The 24267-nt window shown below is 38.7% G+C and overlaps 1 pseudogene; it reads left to right on the top strand.

Moving 5' to 3' along the window:
- The first annotated feature begins 1027 nt into the window (after positions 1-1027).
- On the top strand, positions 1028-2765 carry LOC138151761 (14-3-3 protein epsilon pseudogene; annotated as a pseudogene).
- Positions 2766-24267: the final 21502 nt, after the last annotated feature.

The raw sequence follows: 24267 nt of genomic DNA, 5'->3' as shown, positions 1-24267 counted from the left end.
TTAAAATTCCAAGAAGAAAATAGTATTGAGGGGGCAGGACCAAGATAGTAGAATATAGTCAGCATTTTTGCTGAACTTTCCTTACACACTCTTTCTAAAACAACTTTTAAAATGCACCAAAATTAATTCTGACCAGGAAAGCCAACAAAAAGTTATAGTAAGTCATTTTTTTTCCAGCCCAGGGCAGCTTAGGAAAACAAACAGGTCTATAGACACTGGGATTGGGGTTGACCAGGAGTATGGCATGTTAGAAGTGTCACTGGCTGTGGGCTATGGGATGGCAGCAGAAGTCAGGGATGATAAGAGGACTGAGCACTTAGAGATCCCAAGGAACCCCTATACTAGCACAGAGTGAAAGATCAGTTGCCATTTGGCATCTCTGTTAACCATTTCCAAGTTCTGGGTTGTAGTTCCAGGGTGGTATATTGGCAATATATATAAGGCAGACAGCTTCCTATTGAGAGGGATATATATATACATAAGGTATATAAGGCAGACAGTTCCTATTGAGAGGGAGCAGGGGCCCTACCTGTAGGAGGAGAGTAAGGAGACTTTTACCTACATTATATCACAATGGAAGCATCAAAAATTTACAGGCTCCCAAAGTGAGCTATGAAAGCAGCAGAAGGACATAAAAGATAGAAATTCAGACCAGACATCTACTCTACCTCCACTCCCCAGAGGTGAGCAGAGCCCAACTCTAACATAAAGTCTAAAATCAAGGAAAAATGAGCAAGCCACAAAAAAGGAACCTGACCACAAAAAGCTACTATGGTAACATGAAAGCTGAAGAATAAACTCAGAAGATGACAATGACTTGAAAGCATCTACAAGCAAAGCTTCAGAAGAAAATGGAGATTGGATACAGGTTCAATAAGAATTCCTAGAAGAGCTTTAAAAAGTGCTTTAAAAAATAAGACAAAAAATGTGAATAATCAAAGAAGAGTGGTAGAGGAAAAATTGAGGAAAGAAATGAGAATTAACAACTTGGCAAAGAGACATTAAAAAATACTGAAGGAGAGGCTGACAAGAGAGTCAGAGCCACCATCCGCTGCTATCTGTCGTGCAGACCCTGCCGGAGCTGCTGCCACTATGGACAATCAGGAGGATCTGGTGTGCCAGGCAAAACTGGCCAAGGAGGCTGAGTGATAAGAGGAAATGGTGGAATCAATGACGAAAGTAGCAGGAATGGACGTAGAGTTGACAGCTGAAGAAAGAAACCTACTGTCAGTTGCATGTAAGAATGTGATTGGAGCCAGATGCACATCCTGGCAGATAATCAGCAGCAATGAACAAAAAGAAGAAAACAAGGGAGGAGAAGACAAACTAAAAATGATTCAGGAATATTGGCAAATGGTTGAGACTGAACTAAAATTAATCTGTTGTGACATTCTGGATGTACTGGACAAACACCTCATTCCAGCAACAAACACTGGTGAGTCCAAGGTTTTTTTTATTATAAAATGAAAGGGGACTACCACAGGTATCTGGCTGAATTTGCCACAGGAAATGACAGGAAGGAGGCTGCAGAGAATAGCCTGGTGGCTTATAAAGCTGCTAGTGATATCGCAATGACCGAACTTCCACCAGCGCACCCCATCCGCTTAGGTCTTGCTCTCAACTTTTCTGCATTCTACTATGAAATTCTTAATTCCCCTGACCGTGCCTGCGAGTTGGCAAAAGCAGCTTTTGATGATGCAATTGAAGAACTGTACATGGTGAGTGAAGAAAGCTATAAGGACTCGACACTTATCTCGCAGTTGTTGCGTGATAACCTGACACTATGGACTTCAGATATGCAGGGTGATGGTGAAGAACAGAATAAAGAAGCCCTGCAGGATGTGGAAGATGAAAACCAGTGAGAGACATCAAAGCCAACAAGAGACTCCATCTCTGACTAACCCACTCCTCCCATCCCACCCCCCGAAAATTCTCCATTGTCACTGAGAACCACCAAATCTGACTTTTACATTTGGTCTCAGAATTTAGGTTCCTGCCCTGTTTGTTTTGTTTTTAAACAGTTTTCAAAGTTCTTAAAGACAAGAGTTAATTTCTGTGGATTTTACTGGTCCCAGCTTTTAGGTTCTTTAAGACACTAACAGGACTGCATAGAGGCTTTTTCAGCATCACTGTAATGTCTCTGTGCCAGATGTGGCAAGATAACCATTACAAATGGATATTACATTGGAATGCCATTAGACTTCTAGGTGAAGCAAAAGTCTAGAAGAGAGGTTTATCGCACTGTAGGGTGCATGTGGGGGCATTTTTCCTTTTTATAATCCTTTAAACTGAATTTTAGACCAATGATTAAAATTAATTGGGTGTTTAGCTTGAAGTTACAGGTTGTGTTGGAACATTTATTGCAGTAGTTTTGATATAAAAAGTGTTTCCAAACTGTGCTGAAATGGTGCTGGTAACAGCCCAACAATCCATGGCTGCTCATTCTTTCCGACTTTGACCTTCCCTTACAGCAGGTTAGCATTGAAGGTGGTATTGAAAAGCCTACATGCTTGTTCAATTCTTTGGTATTTCTCTTTCCCTCTTCCCCTTCTCCTATTCCCTGCCCTCCTTTGCTCACTCAACCTCTTTCATTAAGTATGTGTAACTTGTGTAACTTCAAGCTAATTTGTACTATTGGATATCTAACTGGAGCCACAGATACAGAATCTGTATTGTTCTTACTGAAACACAGCATGGAATTAACATTAAACTTAAATAAAACAAACCTAAATTAAAAATGCCAAAAAAAAAAATACTGAAGAAAACTCCTTAAAAATTAGAATGACCAAGTGGAAGCTAATTACCACAAGAAACATCAAGAAACAATAAAACAAAGCTAGAAGATTGAAAAAATATGTGAGAAAACATGAGATATTTCATAGGAAAAACAACTGGTCTGGAAAATAAATCTAGGAAAAATAGTTTAAGAACTATTAGATTGCCTGAAAGTCATGATCAAAAAAATAAGAAAACAATGATAGATTCCATTTGCTGTTGCAGTCCCAAAAATTTTCATTGTATTTGTTTTTTATGTGTAGCACCTTCTCTGGGATATTTTCCCAACTTATACTCAATTTATAAGTTGAATAACTAGAGGGTAGCTACTACCCCAGATTTTAGGATGGATAGCCTGTGGTCAGGCCCTTGTATAACTTTAGCTCACAAACCCTAATAGGTATGCATCCCCTTAACAGTGAATGAGTAAACACAATAAACCCATCACAAAGATATTTACTAAGATGTCATTAAGAAGAACAGTAGCTATAACACATTTCCCTTTCCCACTCTCCCCCATAAGCCTGGGGCACAATCTCACATAAACATATATAAGTAGGAAAAGTAGACATAGAGTAAAATGGTAATAAAATACACACAGGAAAAAAACACATGTGGCCAAGACAACTTAATTCCAGCACTACAGATCTTTATCTTCATTTAGAGTAGTCACAAAGCTTCCCCTTGGGTTCAAGGTTTTTAATGGGTAGATCACTTAACTAGACTTTTGGGGTTTACTCTTCTTCATAGAGCTCTCATTTGTGAGAATCTTTTAGTTTAAGCATTTCATATGTAGAAATTTAAATATGTATGTAAAATATATACATATTTATATAGAAAACAAATGCCTGATTTACATTGTCCATTGAATACCTTTCTATTCCCCTGCCCTTGCTAAAGGTATCAAGTTGGAACTTGTTTTTCTTAAAGTTCTGTCCTCTTTTCTCTACCTTTTCTTAAGTACAATACCAGTTCTTTCCTCAATTCATCTTAAAAGACTCTAATTATTTAAACTATACTCCAAACTTTCTATCTTTGAAGTTCTCCAGGGGTGAGGAATCTGTGGCCTTCTAGATCCTAGGTGTGACCTTTTGACCGAGTCCAAGTTTTACAAAACAAATTCTTTCATTAAAGGCATTTGTTCTGTGAAGTTGGATTCAGTCAAAGGGTTGCACTGGAGGACCTAGAGGGCCACATGTGCCTTGAGGCTGCAGGTTCCCCACCCCTCTGTAGGCCCCTTTTGTATAGTGAACTTGCTGAATTTAAACCTAATAAGTGTGGTATTAGAGGATTCATATGTGAACAATACAAACAAATAAATAAGAGACCTAACTGAATATTTTGGGGAAAGGGGAATACAATTTAGTTCTTTAAGGGCTATTGTTACAAATAAGAGTGAACTCTTCTGTGTTCCCATTAAGGACAGGACAGGCAGAAACAAGCTTCTTCTGGAACAGGAGACATCTAGGTTAAACAATAGCGTCATTTCCTTACTATATATAGAGAAGAGGAAGTTAGTCTCAAAGGAAGACCTAGGCTTAAGTCCTATCTCTAACTTGTACTGGCTCTGTGACCCTGGGCAAGTCATCTAACTTCTCAGTGCCCTAAATGACTCTCTAAGACTATAAACTACAGAGAAAGTACCAACATGGTAGAAGATTGATAGAGGGGGAGTTTCCTCATCTGAAGACTATGCCAAAGAAGTCACAGGTCTAGATCATATCTTTACTATATAATACTAAATTATATAATATGTTAATATTATACATTAAATTTTATTTAACCTTGCTGAGCTTGGGTTTCCCCAACTCTAAAATGGGGGTGACAATGCTTGCCCTATATCTCTCAAGGGCCATTGTAAAAAGGAATTGTTTTGTAAGCCTTGGAGCTTTATATAAATGTGAGTTATTATGGGAGCTGCTTTCTGCTCTGCTCCCTTCTCATAGAAGGTTTGTCTTTAGTTGTTTCTAAGTTGAATCTGAAGGTGGGAAGTTCCTGAGGAAGACAAGACAAGGTTATCAGTAAAGCGGGTTTACTGAAAATATTGGAGAAGTGATGAAATTTTAAACAACTGAAGTGCTGTGGCAGCTGCCCGAGCAGAGCCAGAATCAACAACAGCTGTGACCTCTGCCAGTTCTGCAGTGGGAAATACTTGGAGGGAGGGCTGGAGTTCATGTCGCAGATGAAATGCATCGTTTTCAGCTGTCAGCCAGATGAAGCAAATGCAAATCATCAAATAAAAATCCCGGCCTCAGTTAGATTGGGGTTTTTTTGGACAAGAAGAAAGAGCAGATGACCCCAAAGTACACTGTAGCACCTTAAACCAGAGGGTGTATAGATCAGGAAAGGATTCAGTGGAGTAAAGAAACATGGCCACCATCAGAATCACACTCTCACTGATGGGGAAGATATCCCTGCACCTGGGGGAGAGTTTACTCTTATCTTTATAGATTCCCACAAACAGTCAAGATAAGAAAATCATTCTGATGCTGCTGCTGCTGCTGCTGCTGCTGGCTAGCACTGTTCCTAATAGTACATGCCCTATGCCATGGGTGTTTATGGTGAACTCCCACTCTGGGTTCTGGTTGGGGATAGCCATTATCTCCTGGGCTCCAAGAAAGGAACAATCTATCCAGGTATTTATCAAACACCTCTTATAAGCCAAGCACCATGGTAGGCACAATTGATAAAAAGGCAAAATCTTCCTGCCCTCAATGAGCTTGCACGCTGCTGGGAGGTGGGGAAAACTAATTCTATGTAAATAAAGAAGTATAAACATTACAGTTTGATGTAGGAGAGAACATTAAGACGAAGGAGTTTTCCCATAAGAGATGAGACCTGAGCTGAACCTTGAATGAATTTTTGGGATTTTAAGAGATAGAGGCAAAAAACAAAACAAAAAAACCCTGTATTCCAGCTATGGAGGACAATCCATTATAAAGGTGGGCAAGGAGATGCTGAGTTCAAGGAAAAGACAACCTGGATCTGGAATCAGGGAGACCTGGGTGTGAACCCTGCTTCAGATACTTACTGGCTGTGTGACCTTGGACAAACTCTAACTTCTCTGGGCCTCAGTCTCCTAATGTGTAAAGTTAGGGTGTTGGAATGAATGACCTTCTAGCTCTAAATCTGTGATTTCATAATCCTGTGGAAAGCAAGTAGGCCAATTTCACTAGAACATAGAGTATGTAAACACTGAGTGTGAACTAAGCCTTAAAAGATAAAAGGAGGATCCAATAGTGAAGAGCTATAAGTGTGACGTTGCAGAGTTTGTATTTTATCCCTGGAGCAATAGGGAGTCAATTTTGAGCAAGGGAGAGGCGTGGTGAGACCTATACACTGGAAAGATTATTTTTGGAAGCTGCATGGAGGATGGATTGGAGAGAGAAGAGACAAAGTCAGGAGCTATGTTGGGGGCTATTGTAATAGTCTATGAGAGAGGTAAAGAGGTTCTGAATAATCAATAAAACAAGCATTTATTGAATGTTTACTCTATGCACTGTGCTAGGCACTGAGGATACAAAAACAACAATTTAACCAAGATCTGCCATCAAGGACTTCACAATAAAAGTTTTCTAAAACACTTTTTGCATATTCCCATCTCCTTTTGCATGTACCATTTCCCTCATCTGAAGTATCTTTCCTCTGCTTTCTACCTATAGAAATCATACTCAGCCTTCAATAGCCAGATAAAATCCCCCCCACCTTTTCTGCTCCAAGGACCCAGCAGATTTATCAGCTGATTGATTTTTAATCTACTTTGGAATCTATCTGATCTTTTCAGAACTTTCCTAAGATCCAGGGCAGATGTGGGGAACCTGTGTCCTCGAGGCCACATGTGGCCCTCTAGGTCCTCAAGTGCAGCCCTTTGTCTGAATCCAAGTGTTACAGAACAAATCCTTCTATTAAGGGTATTTGTTCTGTGAAGTTTGGATTCAGTCAAAGGGCTGCACTTGAGGACCTAGAGGGCCACATGTGACCTCAAGGACACAGGTTCCCTACTCCTGATCTAGGGTTTGCTTCCTGGTGTTCCCACCCCATTCCAGCTAGAATTCACTCCTGCCTGTACTCCTTCCTATAACACATTGCCCATTTAGTAACATAATCATATTCAGTCTTATGACAATTTCTGTTGTCTGACACTTAGTACACCTTATATTACCATTATTGTTATTGTTGTTATGTCCTTGCTCCTTAATTGGATTGCAATCTCCTTGAGGTCAGGAGCTATATTTTCTTATATGTACTACAGCACCTAGCAAAGGGTATTATGCAAAGTTTTGTTGTTATTATTTAGTCATTTTAATCATGTTCAAATCTTTGCGACCCCATTTGTGGCTTTCTTGGCAAAGATAATGAAGTGTTTTGACATTTCCTTCTCCAGCTCATTTTACAGATGAGGAAACCAAGGCAAACAGAGTTAAATGACTTGCCCAGGGTCATACAGCTAGTAAGTCTCTGAGGTCAAATTTGATCTTATGAAGATGAGTCTTACTAGTTTCAAGCCCAGTGCTGTATCCACTGTGCCACCTAGCTGCCCATATACAAAGTAGTCAGTCAATAAAATATTTGATTGATGAAGAACCTTGCCCTCGCTCTAGCCCTGGTAGGAGTCAAGGGCTTCCCTTACTTTTCCAAGCTACACAACATCTGAAGAATTTTCATGTACTTTGTTGCTAGAGGAATGTAGTAGAATGAGTATAATCAGAATCAGTGAGAAGATGACTTGTCAATCGTCAGATCCATTCTTAGTAGGTCATATGATTGGTGACATTTTCCCACATAGATTTATACTAATCTATAATACATGACTCCATTTCTGAATAATAGTACACACTGGTAGAATTGGCCAAGTCTAGGGCTTTAACACATTTTCCAGGAAAATGATTTCCATTTTTATAGGTCTCTAGGGTTTACAGAACACTTTCTTCAAAACATCCTTATGAGAAGTAATATAAGCGCTGCTATCCCCATTTTATAGACAGGGATTTATTCATTTGTTCTGTGTTACAGAGGCTAGTAAACACGTGTGTTCAAAGTTAACTGGACTATATTGCCTTGTCCTAATTAATAGGACACTCTAATCATGGAACACTTGCAAAACACTCAGTCCCCTCCACTGAGGCACCGAACCAGTGTTACTTTTGGAAGGGACCCCAATCTTATCTTACAAGGAAGTTCATAGGACCTACAAAGGACCCAAGGGAGCATCTAGCATGGCATACTCATTCTACAGGCCCAGAGAGTTTAAGTGACTTACGCCAAGTCACACCAGGTCAGTAAGTAGCAAAGTGTTCCTGATAAACCAGAACTTCTTCCTTCCCATCTTCCTTTGACAGCCAGCCTAGAAAGCCTGGCTGCCATTTACCTGTCCCTGGCACTCACATGCCCCCTAGTGGGCACTTTCCCTTCCTCACTTCAATTAGGTAAAATGAAGATGAAGATTATGAAGATTAGGTAAAATGGTAGCTACATCCCTACCATATCTTGGATCAGAGCAATTGCCCCTCAGTTCCTGGGATGTGAGAAGCTAGGCAGTAAATCAGAGAGGCAGCAAGGAGGAGGAAGTGATGGCTGCTTGAGGTTATGTTCAGAAGAAACCTGTACCCCTTAAGATAAGACTAATAGAATTGACTATCTGGTGGTGGTGGTGGCGGCAGCTTCTGGAAATAAGTCTCTAAAGTTATATTCATGTGACCTACAAACATACTGCCCAGTTGGGTAACTGTCCCTTCCTTTACACTATAGGTTATCTTTTTGCCTTTTAAGGCTACATTTGATATTCATTGATCTGGATTTTTCCCTAGGAGAAGGAGCCTTCACAGTGTGACTTGTTCCAGCCATCAGCCCACTGTGATCTGCCCTTCCAGAGATGCACACTGAAAATTTAATGATAATAGGCTGTCACAGAAAGGCTCAATCCCCCTTTTAGAGGGAAGATCTGTCTCACCGCCTTAGTGCTCACAGCTTAGCCTAGGTAACAAGAGTTGAGCTATGGAAACAGCAGCAACGATGACTTTGGGGTATGATGGATTCCAGCTATTACCAGTAAAATAGAGTATGAGTGACAAAGGGATCAGCCCACTGAATGATAGAACCGCCCTTCTGAGGAGCTCCAAGCCATTATAAACGCTATGAAAGGCTCAGGAAGCTTTTGGATCCCAGAATAAGGCATTTCCCCTTTCAAGGGAAAAAGATGAGATACCAAATACACATACAAAAAAAAGACTATACAAGTCTGTCCTATTTTTAAAAAATAAATCTAGTTCTGGCAGAGAGAACAATTTTAAAACAAGACCTTGTATACAAAGAACCAGCCAGGCAGCTTCTCTTGCCAAGGTATAAACTAGCTGTCTGATAAGGTTAAATTATTAACCTCATCAATAGATTTTTAAGCTCCTCAAGGTTCAGTACAGTGTCTTATTTAAGTCTCCTCTCTCTCCCAGTTTCTGACCATTCCTTTGTACACTCTAAACACTTAATAAATGTTTATTATCATTGGTGTTGCTGAATTAAATGTAATCCCAGATACCCATATTGCCGAAGCCATTCCTCAGGAGTATTTCCTGCTCCCTATTCATCTCTTAAGAGTGTAATAAGTTAATGGTTGAGACAACTCATTGCTGGAGTCAAGGAAGCTGTTTCCCTATCCCTTTAATGAAGATTCATTCTTGATTTAATTTGCTGCAGATTAGTTTGGGAGTCTGGTTCACACTTAGAAAGGGCCTGACCATAACAGAATATATTTTCCCAGAAAGTGGAAGCCCTATTGGTAATGGTGAACAGTATTTAGAAAGATAGAATCTTTTTTTTAACCAGTTTTGTGATTTCATTGACATAAGGAACTCCCAGAAGATACTGCTAATTTTAGCAACTATTTTGCAATTTATGAATGAATGAAAAAGTATTATTTAAGTGCTTATTATGTGCCAGGTATAATGTTGATTCTTGGAGAGTTTCCTGAGGTCCTAAGAGATAAAGTGACGTGTAAAATCACACAGCTGATAAGACACCAGAGGGAGAATGGAAAGCCAAAGATCCTAGGAGGCTGGCTATCTATCCACCATTCCACACTCCCTCTCAGGATACTTCTAATTCTTTATAAAGTTTATGTGAATTGCATTCAATGACTTCCATAGTGTTTTATCACATTTTTCTCTGTGCATATTTGCATTTGAGAGTGTGAACTAGGCTCCCAAACTACTCTGCTGCACATTGAATAAAGAATGAATCCACATTGTAGAGACTTTCCTTGGCTCTTCAAACAGCTGTCTGAAGAAAACTTGTTAGCCTCTGAAGGGATGAGATTTGGGGGTCATTGAGGGGATATAAGCTATAAGAAGGGATAGGATTAATATTCAGAGTCAATGACATGAGGATAATGGATAATGGAGAGAAGAGAAAACAACTTGACTAAATTTTGCTGTTCTTTTCTCTGGGAAGAAAAATAACTTTGCAATGGAAAGAACAGAATAGTCTTTAAAGAGTTAAAACCTAAAATAAATAGGAAGATTATTGAAGAGCACTTACTGCTTTGGATAAACTCAATTTGCCAGGCCCAGATAAAGAATATCTTAGCAGGGCAGCCCTGGAGTCAGGAGGACCTGAGTTCAAATATGACCTCAGACACTTGACACAATACTAGCCGTGTGACTTTGGGCAAGTCACTTAACCCCAATTGCCCTCCAAAAAGCAAAAAAAATATATATCAGGGACTAAAAGAACCCTCACATGTGATTGCCACTGACAGTGACCAATAGAAGATTGTAAAGAAGGGCAAGTGTCCCATTTTTAAAATAAAACAAGAGAGAAGACTCTTCAGATTATAGATCAATGAGCTTGCCTGTGATTCCTAGCAAAATATTAAAATATATCATTAAAGTTATAGTTGGTGAATATATAGAAAAGGAAACGATCACAAAGAAGACAGTTCATGTTAGACTATGCTCACTTCAATTTTTGATAGTGTTATAAGATTGATATATCAGGGGTATGCTATATAGTCTACTTAGATTTTAGCAAAGCATTTGACAAAATCAGCCATTCTTGTGGCCAAGCTAAAGAGGGTTAAGATAACTAATAGAGTTAGATGGATTTGAAACTAGTTAAGTCATGGCTAAAGATAGGGAAATTGAAGCCGAAAGAAGTTAATTAACTTGCCTAAGGTCACATAGATAATAGCAGAAAAAGGATCTCAACACAAGTCCTCCCACTCCAAATCCAGCACTCTTTCTACTTCCCATGCTAATGTGTCCTGAATGAAGGATGCCATTATACTTAGCCTTGGCCAGAATACATCAGAAATAGTCTTTTGAGTTCTATGTGACACATTTAAGAAGAACATTGATTAAACTAGAGAATTATCCCAAGGTGGGTCTGAGTTCAGGCCACATGAGAATTTCTAGAAGGAATTATGGAATTTAAATCTTGAAAAGAGAAGATTTACTGGGTACATGAGAACTCTCGTCAAGTATCTGAAAAGCTTTTTCATGTGGAAGCCTGATTAGACACATTCTTCTTAGCCCTCAAGGGTGGAACTAGAGCAATCAGTGGAGCTAAAGAGAGGCATTTCTCTTTTTTTGTTTCAGTTCTACTTGAGGAACAGCTCCTTAATAATTAGAATTGTCCAAACATAGTATGTACTGCCTTGGGAGGTTGTGATTTTGCACTCTCTGTATGTCTTTGAGCAAAATTCTGGATGACCAATCATTAAATATGCTGTAGAAAAAATTCTTGTTTAGGTTTGGTTTGGACTAGGTACCTTGGAGTTCCCTTTCAACTCTGTGGTTCTGGAATTAGTGCAACATTTCTATAGTGTCTATCCTAAATTTTTAAACATATTTTAACCTTTTTAAACAATTTTTAAACATACTTCTTCAAAATTGAAGTTGTTTTAACCCTCACATGAAAATAGCAATACTTACCCATCAGAAATTCAAAAGATGATTTGGTCACTTCCTATATCTCTCATCATTTTTACTTCTGCATTTAGCTCTTCCTTATTAATGAGAATTATATCCAGAATGGGAGCTCCACTCATTGCTTCATCCATCTTTTAAAAGATAAAATTATGATCAAGGCAAACCAAGACATTGCAAGCTACTCATTTTGGGGTAGAGGTAAAACTCCAAATAATTGAAATCTCTTATCAGCATTGTATTATGCCTCTTTATCATGTTTACACTGAATGAATATCTTTTATTTAGCTATATTTTCTTATTGTCAGTTTCTCTCTCCCCACTCCAGTACCTCTGGATGAATGAATGAATGAATGAATGAAAAAAAAACACCTCAGTTAAGGGTTTACTATATGCTAAACATTGGTCTAAGCACAGAGGATACATATCTAAAAGCAAAGACTGTCCCTCTTCTCAAAGATTACATTCTAATTGAAAGAAGCATTATATCTAGTGGAGTATGGTGGCCAGGGTGGGGCCTTTTGGTCCTGAAAGTTACAAAGCTGTGAGTGGGACCAAAAGTGAATAGATAAATACAGCCTTTCCAGAACAATGGAAGAACTGATTTGATCATGGTTTTATAATCTATTTCCCAATTTCCTTATCTATGTTCTCTTTTTATGCCTCCTAGTCATCTGTAGTATACTGTAGTAGAAGATAACTACCCATTGTAGATAGATTTTTTTTCTTCATGACAACTCTTCAAATGATCGAACTCATTTTTCCCTAAGTGTTCTCTATTCTAGGCTAAATACCCACAGAGAAGGTCCCTTGCTGTTTTCTACCTCCCTGGAACAAAAAGAGGAGGTTGAACTCAATGATCTCTAAGGTTCTTTCTTGCTCTAACATTCTTTGCATTCTTTGACTTGATTATTCTGCTTGGGTTAGTTGGTAATCTCCATTATATGAATTATTTTTTACTTCATAGTTGGAAGGGATAAAACTCTAGAAAACATACCACAAAATGGTATATATATGTATGTATGTATGTTTATACTGGAAGAGAGGATAGTTGCTAGATAGTGCTAAACCAGAAACTTCAAAAATGCAGCACTATGTGTTTTATTCCTAATTTTCAAAGGAACACAGAAAGACTCAAAGACAGTGTCTGATTTACACTTTCAACACACAATCCCTGCCGCTGTAACAGATGTTATTTGTTAACGGGCAAGAACCACTTGGAGGCATTTGGACTTGAGCCTTTGTTTGGCAGCATCAACACTTAGAAAAATAGAATCCTAGCGAGCTGGTATTAGAGATGATCTTCAGATGAGATGACTACGGTCTGGGTATCAAAATAAGTGACTTACCCAGATAGTAAGTGGCTGGGGAGAAGGAAGCATACAAATTGAACACAAGGCCAAAAAGAATTCTAGGAAGAGCTAAAGAAAGAGATAAGAGAGGTAAATGAAAAATTGGGGAAAGAAATGAGAGTAATGCAAGAAAATTATGAAAAGAGCATTAACATCTCGGTAAAAGAGACATAAAAAGTACTGAAGAAAATAACACCTAAAAAATTAGAATTGACCAAAGGGTTACAAAAAAGGTACAATAAGAAAAGGCACAAAAGTTCACTGAAGAAAAGAACTCCTTAAAAAGCAGAATTGGCCAAAGGAGATAGAGGTACAAAAACTCACTAAAGAAAATAATTCCTTAAAAATTAGAATAGGGTAAGTGTAGATTAATAACTCCATGAAGCATCAAGAAACAATAAAAGTCCAAAGAATGAAAATACAAAAGAAAATATGAAATATCTCATAAGAAAAAAAAAACAACTGAACTGGAAAATAGATCAAGGAAAGAGAATTTAAGAATTATTGAAATACTTCAAAGCCATAATCAGAAAAAGAACCTAAACAGTATCTTTTAAGAAATTATCAAGAAAAATGCCTCAATATCCTAGAACCAGAAGATAAAATGGAAGTTAAAAGAAACCACTGATCATCTCCTGAAAGAGATCCCCAAATGAAAACTCCTAGGAATATTATAGCTAAATTCCAGAGCTCAGGTCAAGAAGAAAACATTGTGAGCAGCCAGAAAGAAACCCTTTCAAATCTCATAGAGTCACAATGAAGAGCATAGAAGATTTAGCAGCTTTCATGTTGAAGTCGAAGGCTTGGAATATGATATTCCAGAAGGCAAAAAAGCTAGGATTACAATCAAGAATCACCTTCCCAGCAAACCCCAGTATAAGCCTTGGCGGGGGGGGGGGGTATTTTATTTAATGAAATGGAGAACTTTCAAGCATTCCTAATGAAAAGACCAAGGAAATTTGACACTCAAAATCAAGACTCAAGAGAAACATAAAAAGGTATAAACAAAGGAGAAATAATAAAGGGCTCAGTAAGGTTAAACTGTTTATATTTTTATATAGAAAGATGATACACATAACTTCTAAGAGTTTTATCATTCTTACTACAATTAAAGAGTCTGCATAGACAGAGGCTATATGGGTGTGAGTCAATTATATTGAGATGATCAAAATGATTAAAGGATGAGAAAGAGGGAAGGACTGGCAGAAGAGGGAAGGGAGAGTAAGAATGGGAAAAATTCTCTCACATAAAAGAGGTATGCAAGGAAGCAAAATGTATTAGAAAACAGAATTTGACAATATGTTGTTTACAAGAAGCACACTTGAAAAAGAAAGATAGAATTAAAAGAGTTAAAATAAGGGACTGAAGCAGAATCTATTCTGCTTCAGCTGAGGTAAAAAAAAAAAAAAGGAGGGATAGCAATCATGATCACAGAAAAGCAAAAGCAAAAATAGACCTAATTAAAAGAGATGATAAGGCAAAGTACATTTTGCTAAAAAATATCATAGACAATGAAGTACTATCAATACTAAAAATGTACACAACAAATGGCAGATTGTCCAAATTCTTAAAGGCACAGACAAAACTAGTGCAGCAAAAATTAGAAGGAAACTAGGGAAAAACATTTTTTTGCAGTGTTTCTTTGAAAAGATCTCATTTCTCAAATATATAGGGAATTGCACCAAATTTATAAGAATAAGACTTCTTATTCCCCAGTTGATAGATGATCAAGGACATGAAAAAGCAGTTTTCAAAAGAAGAAAGCAAAGCTGTCTATAATCATATGAAAAAAATGCTCTAAATCAGTATTGATTAGAGAAATGCAAATTAAAACAATTCTAAGGTGCCACCTCACACCTATCAGATTGGCTAACATGAGAGAAAAGAAAAATGACAAATACTGGGAGGCTTGTGGGAAAATAGGGACACCAATGCACTGTAAGTAGAGTTGTGAACTAGTCCAACCATTCTGGAGAACAATTTGGAATTATTCCCAAAGGGCTATAAAACCGTCCATATTCTTTAACCCAGCAATAACACTACTAGTTCTGTGTCCCAAAGAGATCAAAGAAAAAGGAAAAGGACCTATATGTACAAAAATATTTATAGTAGCTCTTTTTGTAGTAGTGAAGAATTGAAAATTGAAGGAATGACTGAACAAGTTGTGGTATATGATTGTGATGGATTACTATTGTGCTATAAGAAATGACAAGCAAGGTGGTTTCTGAAAAACCAGGCAAGACTTACATGAATTAATACAGAAGGAAGTGAGCAGAACCAGGCAGGAGATCATAGTACACAGTAACATCAATATTATAATGATGATCAATTGGGAAAGACTTAGCTATTCAGATCAAGACAATGATCCAAGATAATTCCAAAGGACTCGTGTTGAAAAATGCTATCTGCCTCCAGAGAGAGACCTGATGAATTCTGAGTGTAAACTGAAGTATAATTTTTTTCTTTGTTTTTCTTGCTTTGTTTGCAACATGGCTAATATGGAAATATATTTTGCCTGATTTCACATGTATAATTGATATCATATTATTTGCTTTCTCAGTGGGTGGGAGAAGGCCTGCAGGGAGGGAGAGAATTTAAAACTCAAAAAAAAGTTTTAATGAATGTTAAAAATAAATAAATAATAAATTTTGTTTAAGAAAATAGTATCCCTGGGCCTCTAGCCAATCCCTTCTCCAATTCATCCTTCACACAGCTGCCAAAATAATCTTACTAAGGCACAGGACTTACCATTCTCTGGCTTAAAAATCTAGGGGTTCTCTATTACCTTTAGGATAAAAAAAAACCTCTTCCCTTCATATTTAAGACCCTCTATAATTTGGTTCCATCCTACCCTTCTGACATCATTTTACATTATTTCCCTTCTCTCTACCTTCCAACACACGTGGGCTAGAGACTGTCTTCTGAAATAAGCATTTCAACTTCCACCCCATGAATTTGAGCAAGATGCCCCACATACCTAGAATATATTCTCTCATCTCCATTTTTCAGAATTCTTCTAAAAGTTAGATGGGCTGGCTCAAGAGGAGGAGGGCTTTCCCTTCCTGGGGTATTCAAGCAGAGACAACAACCACCCATCCAGTGTCTTAGAGTTAGTATTCCTTTCATGTATGAGTTGGACTCAATGGCCACTGAAGGTACCATTCAATTCTCAAATGCTCTGATCCTATTACTTCAAGGCTCAAGTTAGTTACCACTTCCTCCATGAAGCCTTCCCCAATCCTCCCAACTTGAAATGATTTCTTCCTCTTCAAAATTTTTAAGATCAGTTTATCTTGAGCTTGCCTTTGCTCCCTACTTTATACTATAATCATCTGTGTAGGTGCCATCCTCTTCCCTTTATCCACCCCAGTAGAATGAAAGCTTCATGAGGGCAGGGACAGTCATTTAAAAAAGAAATCATTGTATTCCCTTACTTCTACCTTAAACATAGCAGGTGCTTGGTAGATATTTGTTGGATAGTATTGAAGAAATATCATTGGTAAAGCAAAGTTTCCTGACTATAAAGTATAGAATAGAGAAGAATTGTTCTGCTTGGCTACAGATAACAGGACCAGTAGTAATGGGTAGAAACTTCAAAAGGGAAAAGTTTGGGCTTCACCTATTAAAAAAAAAAAACTTCCTAGGGGGGCAGCTAGGTGGTGCAGTGAATAGAGTATGGGCCCTGGAGTCAGGAGGACCTGAGTTCAATTTCGACCTAAGACACTTAACACTTAACTAGCCATGTGACCTTGGGCAAATCACTTAACCCTAATTGCCCTGTCTTCCCCCCTGCAAAAAAATTCTTTTAAAAATTTAGTTAAAAAAAAAACCTTCCTAATAAATCATGCTATCCAAAAGTCAAATGGGCTGCCTCATGGAGTAGTAAATGATTACCATTTAAATAGTGCCTCCTCTGTGCCAGGCACTGTGCTAAACACTTTACAATTATTGTTTCTTTTGTTCCTCACAGAAACCCTGTGAGGTAGGTTATTATCCCCATTTTACAGTTGAGGAAACTGAGGTAAACAGGTTAAATGACTTGACTAAGATCACACAACTAGTTAAGTGTCTGAGGCTAGGTTTGAACTAAGGTCTTCCTGACTCCAAGTACAGCACTCTAGCCACTCTACCTCGCTGCCAGAAATCATTCCAAGTCCCTTGAGTATTTTATGTAATAAGAGTAGATTTTAGATTTGGAATAAAAAATAGAATATGGTAGCCTAAAAGTCATAGACAATACAAGAATAGGAAAAGAGGGTTTTGGAAAGAGAAGAAAATAAATGTCTGGCCATGGGCTGATAGGAATAAAAGGAACCAGCAGAGGAGGGGAAAGAAGAGCAGCGAGAGGTCAATATTACAGAAGCCAAGGGAGGAAAGAGTGGAAGAGCTGATCAACAGTATTAAAGGCAGTAGAAAAGATCAATGAGGTTGAGGACTGAGCAAATGCCATAGAGTCTGAATGTCTGGACAGAAGTCACATTTCAAGAAATTGAGAATTGAATAAGATACTGAGCAGATAAAATCAGTTAATTTAGTTCAACTCACACAGTGAGGAGCAAGCATTCACTGTGTACAGGGATACAAATGTACTTATACATACACACTCACATTCAGCCTCTGGATCCACAGTGCTCCAAAAAGCTGGAGTTTGTAGAAGACGGTCCCTAGGATGGTGAAGTTCCTAGAGATGATTCCATATGAAGGGAAAGGGAACAAGCATTTATTAATAAGTTCATTATATGCCGAGCACCGGGCTAAGTGCTTTATAAATATTACCTCATTTGATCTTCACAACAGTCCTGTGAGGTAGGTGCTATTACTATCACCCCCATTTTACAGTTGAGGAAACTGAGAGAGAGGTTAAGTGACTTGCCCAGGATCACACAGCTAGTAAGTGTCTGAGGCAGGATTTGAACTCAAGTGTTCCTGACTTGACCCAACATTCTATCCACTGCCCTACCTAGCTGGCTCAACTGATTTGAGGGCCAGTTCAAGGAACTGAAGAGGTATAGCCTAGAGAAAAGAGAAATTTTGAGTGATATGATAACTCTTCAAGTATTCAAAAGGTTATCACATAGACACTTCACTTAAGGAGGGCAACTAGATGGCACAGTGGATAGACTAAAGTGTCAGATCTGGAGTCAAGAAAACCTGAGTTCAAATCTACCCTCAATTTAGGGGCAGCTAGGTGGTGCAGTGAATAGAGCACCAGTCCTGGAGTCAGGAGGACCTGAGTTCAAATCCAGCCTCAGACACTTGACACACTTACTAGCTGTGTGACTTCGGACAAGTCATTTAACCCCAATTGCCCTGCCTCCCCCCCCCCCCCACCATTAAGAAAATCCACCCTCAGACATTTACACTAATAACCCTGCACAAGTCACTTAATCTCTGCTTGCCCCAGTTTCTTCATCTGTAAAGTGGGGATGATAACAGTATCTGCCCTCCAGAGTTGTTATGAAGATCAAATGAGATAATAATTGCAAAGTGCTTAGCATAGTGCCTGGTACATAGAAGGTACTATGTAAGTATTATCACTATCATTATCTCCTTGGATATCTCATTTCCCACCTGGCTGCACTCATCTGGGACTTCTTTGACTTCTCCATTAAAGACCCCAGTAAACTCATCATTGGGAAATCACATCACTTTGCAAGAGCCAGTCAGCCTTGGCATGTACAGCCCATAAGCATCCTCTGTCCCTTGATGTGGAGAGTGGAGCTATTAAACTCCTCCATTTAAGGAGGGATAACAGGACTGCTGTCACCTCAGACATTTCATTGCCCACCCAGCTGCACTTATTTGGAATTTCTTTGACTTCTCCACCATCACCTTCCCCCTTTGGGTACCTTAACTCCCTCCTCACTTTTCAACTGTCTTTTGTGTGTCATCCTTCCCCAATAGAGTGTTAAGCTCCTCAGGGGCAAGGACTGTCCTTCTTTTTGGTATCTGTATCCCCAGGGCTTAGCACAGTGCCTGACACACAGTAGGCACTTAATAAATGTTTCTTGACTACGAACTATAGAATAGAGAAGAATTGTTCTGCTTGACCACAGAGAATAGGACCAAAAGTAATGGGCAGAAACTTCGAAGTGGACAAGTTTGGGCTTAACCTATTAAAAAAAAAAAACTTCCTAATAAATCAATGCTATCCAAAAGTCAAATGGGCTGCCTCAGGGAGTAGTAAATTTCTCCTCACTGAAGGTCCATAAACAAAAACTGCATGAATACTTCTCAGGCATGTTTTAGAGGGGATTCTCAGGGACTAGAATTCCAAACCTACTTAGCTGTATGGCACTTATCTATATGACTCTGGGTCAGTCACTTAACTTCTATCAGGCTCATATGTAAAAGAAGAGATAATAGCATCTACCTCACAGGCTTGCTGGGAGGTTCATGTACTATAACTAACTATACAAACCCTTAAGTACTATATACTTGCTAGCTCATGATTCTATAATTACTAGTTGTACTAGATAGTCTCTGAGGTCCTTCTAATTCTGAGATTCTGTGATTTGTCCACCTGTGTACCTCTGTTCCCACCACCCCCTATGACCAAAACATTTCTTTGATGCAAGAATATGCCACCCTCATAAAACATATAGAAGTAAGGAAGTGGGCAGAAGGGTCGTTATACTTGGTTCTGTTAGCTATCAAGTGAATTATATTCACACCAAACTTATTTCCCATTGCCACATAGACTGTCTTGTGCAAAGTACAAATAAAAGAGAGATTCTTTTTGATGGCAATGTCCTTAAGCCCCTGTGGGTGAACGGCATTATCTCATCAGGCCCCTTGATGTCCTTCCAAATGGCACCTCTCTTCCCAGAACTGTGGCAAAGCCAAGAGGGTCATGGAAGAACAGAGAGGGTCTGTGTAGCATTGGCCTAGCTCATCAAAAGAGCAGCATTCTAATCCAAGTTTTCCCACTAGCTCTATAACTTTCAGCAAATTACTAGTCCACTTTGGAAGTATTTCCTCATATGTAAAAGAGTTTGATTAGATAAATCTCCAAACTCTGTTCCAGTTTGAAGGTTCTGTGACTTATATAGTAACATAAGGCTTTCACAGTGTCCCCAAACAAGAATTCTCATCGCGAATTTTTCCTCTAAGGACATTAAGATTCCCTTCTTCCTTCTCCTGCTTCTTATCCCCAAACCACAGCACAGGATGAGCACTGTCCTCATGCTATGGTTAGACCACTTACGTTCTCCCCAAATACCCAGATTAGTATGCATCTTCAATGCCAATGTTGACAAGAACAGTAGGAGGCTCATTCTAGATGCAAAACATAGAATGGTCCCCAGGGAGTTGTGCTGGTAGTGAGATGAGTATGATTTCTCCTCTGGGAACAGGAGTCAGTGCTGTTTTGGGATGTGGTCCAACCTTTGCAAGCTGGATCTGGCACTTCCTCCAAAGAGCTCTGGGTTCTTGCTCCCTGATCTGCTCTGAGTCTTCCCCTGACACCATGCTATTATGTTCTCCAAGGCAGGCTCTCTAACTTGCCTGAAATGATCTGTGAAGTGCAGCCAGCTGCTCAGAGAATAGAAGAAGGTCAGCTTTTTGTGTACATCTGTGACAGGCTACATGCCAATACTTTGTGTATGTATGTGTACTTCTGATTGTGTGTGTGTGAATGGAGAAAGAGATACTTTCAAAAATTAACTTGGGAGAGGTAGAGTGGGGTTAAGCCAGGGAAAGGGGCCAAGGCAGGTGAAAACTGGATGAGCATGTAAAGATAGAAAATATGAGCATTTATTCTCAGCAATACAATGACCTAATACAATTCCAAAGGACTCATGATGAAAAATGCTATCCATCTCCAGAAAAATAACTGATGGAGTCTGAATGCAGATTAAAGCATACTTTTTAAAAACTTTATTTTTCTTGTTTTTTTTTGTGGGGGTGGAAAATCTATGTTGTTTTTTTACAGCATGACTAATATGTTTTCATGACTGCACATGCATAACCTATATCAAATTGCTTGCCTTCTCAGTGGGACTGGAGAGAGGGTGGGAGGAGAGAATTTGGAACTCAAAGTTTTAAAAAATGAAGATTAAAAATATTTTTACATGTAATTGGAAAAATAAAAGATAAATTTTCTTAAAAATATGAGCACACAAAATAAAGAAAAATTGGTTCTAAGACTGTTTATATTATAATATATAATATCAAACACAGCCTTTCACACATCTTACTAAAAGGTTAACATATATGCTTCGTAATCTTTTTCTTTTGTTTTGTTTTAAGATCACCTATTTCCCTCCCAGCATGGTTCATACATGGTCCCATATCATCTTTATCCGAGCCTACACCAGCAAGGTTTCTCCTCATGATTGGGGGATTCTTCACTCTTCACCTAATTTGAAGAAAATATAGACAGCAGAGGCTCAGATCTCATTATATCACTAAGTTTTATCTTTCCAGTACATTCGAATTTCAGGTGTGCCCTGAGAAGCTCAGCTCTATATTCTTTACTTATGAGGGCCTTTAAAGTTCCTTGCCCTACTCAAGGATTATAATAGATATACTTTAGAGATGTAACTTCGTTACTGCTCTGTAATTAAATCAGTTCAGTTCAACAAGCGTTTATTAAATGCCTCCTAGGCAATGTGTGGAGTATTAGATATCATTCACTTGCTATAAGGAAGAACTAAATTCAAATCCCACATTTGACCCTTCCTAGCTACATGATGCCCCCTAGACAAGTCACTTAATTTCTATGTGCCTCAGGACCCTCTCCAGGATTTTCTAGTGGGTCATACATTGTTGTACTCTTCTGCTTGTGTGGGTGAGGAATTCCCACTCTGAGAGTTTACCATGTTGAAGAAATCACAGATCTTCATACATTAGGGTATTGAAAGGCCTTGGGTCAGACTCTAGGGATATGAAGACAAAAATGAAAAACAACCCTGCCTTCAAGGAGCTTACATTCTATTAATAAGTTTAAAATTCAATAGTCAATATCTCATTAGCAATAGGAGTTTAGAAATATATATTTAACTCTTTAGTGGGATGATTATTATTTGCTGAATATATACTTGAAGCTTAAGAAGTCAGTCATTGCATTTTTTTTCTTCCCTCACCATCTTCTCCTACAATCTCATCCCTCTCTCCATCATCACCTCCTACCATCCTGAATCACTATTCTGTATGTGTTACACAGCAATATCTGTTTTTACCACCAAGTTAACATTGTAAAAAAATTGACAAATAGCTCTCACAGAGTTTATTGCTTCACTATAGTTCACTTAAGGGATTTTAAACAAGGTTTGGGAACCATCTGTCCAACTTCCCATTTACTGCTCTAGTAGGAAACAAATGCTAGATATTTGTTTCAGCCAAACCAAATTATTGCTACTGTGAATGCTACAAACGACAAAATTCAGTTCCGCACTTAGAATTTGCTTGTGTAGCACCTGGGAGCACCCTTCAACTTGTACCTGGGTCCCCCAAACTAGACCATATGATTTGATAACTAATTTGTGAAATTATGAAATGGGAGTTCTTTGGGTACTTACCAGGAAAGGCCAAGATGGCAACAGGAAGTGAGGGTATAGGGGAAAATGATACAGAAAGTACAGAGACAAGTGGCAAAAAGGGTATAGAGGCAGACAGTGTGGATAGGGTGGTGAAGGAAGGCAGGCAGCATGAGGAAGAGGATGGTGAGGGAGCGATACATAGATAACACCTTTTAACCCTGAGTTAGCATTGGGAGCACTAATCTGCATGAACACTGGAGATGGAAGAAAGCTGGGGCAGGGGGAGGAATTTGGGTCTCATTTTATAGGGTTTGGGGGAGAACAGACTAATTCTTATCTGTACCACCTTGGAGGCAGTCTATTAACATATCCAAATCATTTCAAAGGTGTTAGTAAAAGTTTAGAGGTAATATATCCACATCGTCTCAGGGTTATGAGCACCATTTCGTGCTCTGCTGATCTTACTGCAGGTGTCTGGAACTTGTTTGATATTTACATATTGTAGGACCAAAAGGCCCTGACGGCAAAACCTTCTGCAGATTCAGCACCTGTTACCAGGATGTGATTTTTTGGTTAATTTTGGGGACTGTACAAGACTTCTAGATTTCCCTCTGCAATCCTACTTCCTGCTATTGCTACTTTACACTGGCTACTTATAAAATTACTATACTAATTAGAAGGAGTGGGAGTGGTCAGGGAGACTAGAGTAAGAAACAAGTTTATCACAATCCAACGCCTGGTCCCCTGACCACCAGTGTACACTACCATGTCTACAGAGTAATCTAAACAAAATCACAGCAGGTACAAAGGATTCTTCAATGAATCCTGCCCATTTGTCTGGAAGAACCCAGGAGAAAAAATCAGTGAAAACACTTAGAGGCCCTGGCTAGATATTCTTGATGTCGGTGATGAGGGCTCTCTCTCGTGAAGGGTCAATCCACAGGCAATAGGAGTTTACAAAACCACCAGCTCTTCCTTGTCTGGCTAACAGGTAGTCCTGTGCCAAGTTCAAAAAGTAAATTAACCTCTATGAATTTATATTCATTCAAAAATTATGGCTTACAAGCCCACACCAATATTTTTACTTTTACTAGTTAGTAGAAGACCTAATGAATTTCAAACAAAGGCATTTAGTAAAATGGCATTGTAAGAAAAGTAACAACAAAGCATTTCTACAATGAAGCCTAACCTGGCACACGCTTTCTAACAAAGAGAGTCACCATGACTGGGAAGAGTAGATACGCAAGGGAACCATACGTAAGTGTGGAGAAGCAGCTCATGCCCCCAACACTGCAACATCAGTTCTATTTTCTGTTGATCTCAACTCACGGTTCCTGCCAGGTCTGTTCCCAGTGGTCTTACATGGTATATAATCTCCTCCAGCCTCACTTAACTTTTGTTTGCCTCAATTTTATCTCCTATAAAATGAGAGTGATAATGTCACATACCTCATAGGATTGTTGTGAGGATCAAATAAGGTGATATTTGTTAAAGTGCCTAGCACATAGTAGGTGCTTAATAAATACTTGTTCACTTCCACCTCAAAAAGATTGAGTGGTTCCCTATTGCCTATAGGATAAATTACAAAATCCTCTTTTTTGGCACTTAGAGTACTTCATTAGATGACATCATTTTATCTTTCTGAACCAATTCCCCTTTCCTTCTCCTCACACACTCTACATTCCAGCCAAGCTGACTTCCTTGCTGTTTTCTATACATAATGTTCCATCCCCCATCTCT

Source organism: Petaurus breviceps, unplaced genomic scaffold (assembly GCF_028583685.1).
Source record: "Petaurus breviceps papuanus isolate PSGF00001 unplaced genomic scaffold, PetGlider_PUasm1.0 90919, whole genome shotgun sequence".
Classification (NCBI taxonomy): domain Eukaryota; kingdom Metazoa; phylum Chordata; class Mammalia; order Diprotodontia; family Petauridae; genus Petaurus; species Petaurus breviceps.
Note: the sequence above shows the minus strand (reverse complement) of the source record. Positions and strands in the feature narration are given on the sequence as shown.